This window comes from Glycine soja, chromosome 4 (genome assembly GCF_004193775.1).
Source record: "Glycine soja cultivar W05 chromosome 4, ASM419377v2, whole genome shotgun sequence".
NCBI classification, from domain to species: domain Eukaryota; kingdom Viridiplantae; phylum Streptophyta; class Magnoliopsida; order Fabales; family Fabaceae; genus Glycine; species Glycine soja.
This window is the reverse complement of record NC_041005.1, coordinates 44,886,658-44,892,188: the sequence shown is the minus strand read 5'-3', so window position 1 is coordinate 44,892,188 and position 5,531 is coordinate 44,886,658. Positions and strand designations below refer to the sequence as shown.

Below are 5,531 nucleotides of genomic sequence, written 5' to 3'. Positions count from 1 at the left end.
ATGGATCTTGAGACAATGTTCAAAGAAACCTATGTCTCACAGCCAACGCATTTACAAGAAAGCTGCTTGCAACCTAGCTTGAAAGATGTGCTTCTTTCATCTTATGGATTCTTTAAAGATTTTCACCATATTGATCAGTTTCATCACGTGAATATCTCCTCATCCAATACAATCCAAACTCCAAATTTTGATGCTTTTGACAATTTCACAAATACAGGTTCATCACCTGATTTTGATTTTATGATTGTAAGCCTTTTGTGGAGAATGGTGGTAATGGGCATGCTCATGTTATGGACAATTTCCTATATGGAAATTATAGCTTGAACCTCCCTCAAAGAGTCAAAGGAATCAACTAGATATGATGGTTGCAAATCAAAGATTTTTGCCTTTTAATCCTCAAGAAATCAAGCCCTCCAATTTTGTTGTACCATATGAAGTTTCATGCACATCCCCGGTGTATTATTACAAAAGAGTTGGCGTGAACAAAAATAATAAATCCTACCCAACCACTAGAAGAACATTCAAAGTTCGCAAGAAGTCCAACATAGTAAAGGGGAAGTGGACAATAGACGATGGGTAAATAATAATTAATTTTCATTAATTCTGTTTTTATGGTCATTTTCCAAGGTTTTAAATTATATTGCTGTTATTTCCTCATGATCCTTGATATTACAGAAAAATACAGAAGACTTCAAAAATCTTCACATTGCGACCAAAATTGCGGAGGCAAATTAATTTTTCAAACCTTTTCATTTATACTGTATTCTTTGTTTTTGCACAAACAGGTTTACAATATCCAATTCTATACAACCTCATATTGCGAAGATATTGCCCGGAAGAATTGGAAAACAGCGCAGAGAGAGATGGCATAACCATCTAAGGCCTGACATTAAGGTATGTATATATATATATATATATATATATATATATATATATATATATATATATATACCAATTTATTTATCATATTATGCATGAGTTATTATATTTATACACTCATCAATTTCTCTTCCATGCATCTCACTTCTATCTCATTTTTCTTTTTATCTCTCTTTTCATTTCTCATCACATTTGTCACATCTATCAGTGTAATTTTCTCACTTCTTTTATTTATTTTTCTCTGTATACCTCTCTCTTCTTTTCACCTGTACACTCTATTTTTTGGGATCCTGTTTAGAATTTTACATTACATGCACATACAATATAATATATATGTGTTTTGAATTCTTGGTGTGCCTTTATATATGCAGAAGGACACATGGACTGATGAAGAGGATAAAGTACTAATCGAAGTTCATGATGAAGTAGGAAATAAATGGGCAGAGATTGCTACGAGGTTGCCAGGAAGAACTGAGAACTCAATCAAGAACCATTGGAATGCAACCAAGAGAAGGCAACATTCCAAAAGAAAGTGTCGCTCAAAGTACCTTAGAGGCACTCTTCTGCAAGAGTACATCAAAAGCCTGAACTTAGACAAGAACCCCCCAAGAGATTATAGGAGAAAATGTTCTTCTAATTATGGTAGTGCCATCATGAGTGATGACAACAAAATCAGCACAAGCAAAATCACTGCACCAGCTTTGCCCCAGACAGCATTTCAATTTTGTGCTGCCACTGATTTCTTGGCACCAAATTATGATTTTAGAGTGGTCCCGGATTTCTTCTTTGGTGAGAATTTGTTTGAAGAAGGGTGTAACGTTGATTCTCTTCTGGATGGTGTGCCTTGTGCTCCTCTTATGGATAAGAAAGATTTTGAAGAAAAATTGCAATGTGATGATCTTACAATGTGTGTTCCTTTTGTCAATATCGATGAAAATCATATTGAGACAGAGATGCCACTAGAGATGTTGGAGGTTGAACTTAAGAAGGAGCTGTGTTTGGTTGAGATGATGTCTCAGATTAATAATGAAATTCTTCATGTATGAGTCCTTGGCATGCATATATGGCTAGTGCCAAAATATAATATGTGCACACTATATGTAGATTTTTATTTGTTTCAAGTAAATAATGTTGAAGAAAATTCAGAGGCATGATGAGGAGATATATATGGAACTTGGACCCTGAGTTTTCATCCATTACATGTTTTAGAAGCACTACAATCAGCAATATATACTGGACAATATGGCTATAATCTAGAAAAGAAGGGCCTATTGTACTAAAAAAGAAAATAAGGGACATGTAACACTAATAATCATCAATAAAAATAATAGTAATACTATACTCAAATTATAGATATTGTTATAAACAATGTTAATTTTCGGTCCTGTTGGATGGGGTATATTTCATGTTTCGAATTGCCAGCGTAATGGGCAAAAGGAAATAAAAAGGCATCTTAATTTCGTGGCTTTTATTTTTCAAATTCTGTAAATCAATATGGTTACATATAAAAAAAAAACTTAGTAGTGTGATATATTTGCAGTTTTAGATTTCAAATGTTTAAGGAGATATGGTAGGTATCTCTTTACGTTTTACACCCAGGAACAAGAACTCTAGTGTGTTATAATTTAATTTTCATTTTTATGGGGCAATGTTTGAAATTACTACTTCTAGTATGTTTTATATGAATCTTTAGGGAAATTTGTTTTATTTCCTTTTATAAAGCCTTTCTAAATTATCTACAATATTTATTTATTTTTTCGAAAAAATCCTTTAATTGAGAAGTATTAATTAATTTACTGGAAAGAGATTACAAAAATGAAAATCCAATAATATTATGAAAAATTAAGAAAAGTTATGTGGATTGATGACAAATTGAATTTTATTAACTGTTAAACTAACCAAATTTTCGATTCATGTAAAGTAGTTAAAATGAGCCACAAGACTGGAAGTAGTTTTAATTATTCTTTTATTTCTTACGTATTAAATAAATTGATAAATTAAATGAATAATTTGTAATTAAATATGAAAATTCTTAAATTAAATGTATTTAAAAATTTTCTTAATTTTTATCTAAAACCTTAATTTATAATTAATTAGTTTATATTATTTATATTAAAAGATCATGTAAATTTCTTAAAAGTTATGAATCGCACAAATTACTATGACAAAATAACTTTCTTTAGCAAAAATATCCTTATTAAAAGAATTATAATGTTGTTGTAAATTTTTTAAAGCATTTATCAATAGATGAATATATTAATTAATGCAAAATAGTTAATGCTTTATTAATTTTTTAGAATAAAAAAAATTTTTAAATATAAACTATTTTTTAAGGTTAAATTACTCGTTTGGTCCCTATAATTTTACTATTCATATCTTTTTAATCCCTATAGTTTGAAAGTGATTTTTTTAGTTCTTATAGTTTACATTTTAATTCTTTTTTAGTCTCTATAGTTTAAAAATGATTTTTTTAGTCTTGATATTTTGTATTTTAATTCTCTTTTAGTCCCTATAATTTAAAATTAATCTTTTTAGTTCCTATAATTTATATTTTAATTATCTTATAGTCGTTACTAAAAAAACATATAAAAATAATTAGCTACAAATTAGTTATAAATTATTAATTATTTTCATTTCAAATTATTTTGTGATAAATTAGTTACGAATTATTTGATAATATTTTTGTAGTTAATTGTAATTGATAATATTACTTATATTTTGATGATAAGGACTAAAAAAAATTAAATATAAAATATAGAGATGACTTGCAAACTATAGAGACTAAAAGGAATTAAAATAAAGATTATAAAAACTAAAAAAAATCAAAAATCATTTTAAAACTATATGAATTAAAATGTATAAATGATGAAATTATAGGATCAAATTTTTTTTAAAAAATGGCATATAGAATGAGAGGAAAGGTATATGTCAAAACAGAATGTAAAAAAAATGTCAAAACAGAAATTAAAATAGAGAAAGTACCGTATTATCATAATTAAAATGACCTTTATAAAGTAAACGAAACTGAAAGAAGCAGTTAATGAATGCGTTAATATTTAAGTCTTAATTGAAATTTTTAATGTGTTTATTTCTGTTAAGATTAATTATAAACTTAGTGCAGTAAATTTTTATTGTATCGCTAACACCCGGCAACCCTAAACTGAGTTAAATGAAATATCGCAGCCGTTTAAAACACAGATGCGATACATGTATAATAACTTGTACGATCATTATTTATTAATAAATAATGTGTAGAAGAGAGATATAGAAAAAAAAATGTTAATGTTCAAATTGTTTTATAAAATATTATACAAATTACATTTCTCTTTAATACAACAAGAGGTATTCGAGACATTAATACAGGAGATATAAGTATACTAGATACGCATTTTTTTTAGATGAGATTTACATGTTAATCTGTTTTTAACAGATCATCACTGTCATATAAAAATATAATACATGTTAATTATAATCATATTTATATTTTGAATTGGTGAAGCTAGCTATATATATATATATATATATATATATATATATATATATATATATATATACGTTAAGTTCGAAAGCATAGCAATTCATACTCACATACAACGGTAAATCGAAAGCTGTAGGAATTCAAAATGAGATCACGGAAATTTAACTTAACGAAAATGATGTCAAAACATTCGGGCTAGCTCCATGGTAAATATTTATCATCTTGAGTTAGGTTGAAACAAATAATAAATTAATTAAATTGATTTATTCAATAATTAATGTGCAGTTAATTAATATTGTTCTTTTTTTAAGAGATTAATAATTAGCATTGTTCGACATCTCTCCTTCATGATGTATAGTATATGTGCTAAATCTAAGAAAGCAGTATTGAGCAGTATGACATTAATTAATTAATTAACTGAATTTTAGGCAAAGGGTAGCTTAATTTTGGCAGCTCACGCCTCATGGATCAAGAAACAAGATGAACGGTCCATTATTTCTGAACTACGTTTTCCCTCTAGAGTAATATATAGGATAATATAAAATTTGTGAAGAAAGAACGTATAAAATAGGATTTTTTTTCTTAATTTTTTCTTTTTTTAGATTAGCAGCAAAAACAGAAGGTATAAATAAGGGTACAAGGATACCCTAAATACAGAATTCATTTTTCCTACAAATTTTAAACAATACAGTGGAGGTGGGGTTCAAGGAAAAAAAAATTCCTTTGCTTTCAAATTTAACCACGACTAATAATTAAAATCTATATTGTATAAAATAGGTATTGGCAAGAGCAAAACCCTGAACCAACCCAAGCATTGCTGCATCATACATGTTCATTCTTAATTACAGTATATTGCAAGTAGTGTTAGGAATTTTATAATTCTTAATTAATTAATTAGTATGAGTTACATATTATATTTATCATTTATATTAGTTATTTATATTTATGGGTTTAATAAAAGTGAGCTAATTTGATGAGTCCATTGGACTATTATTACAAATTAATACGGGCTTGATAAGCGGAAATCAGTTTGGTCCATTAGGGAATAATGAGAACTCTAATAGGTTAAAATCCAAAGTAAGGTTGTGGTTCCCAATACTTCAAATCAGAAAGTATATTCTCTTCTCTCCATCTGACGAGAAACCTAAGGTCCCAAAAGGAAAACAGTGATTTG

The 5,531-nt window shown here is 27.8% G+C and overlaps 1 pseudogene; it reads left to right on the top strand.

Moving 5' to 3' along the window:
- LOC114410872 lies at positions 1–1,925 on the top strand (annotated as a pseudogene).
- The last annotated feature ends 3,606 nt before the right edge of the window (positions 1,926–5,531 follow it).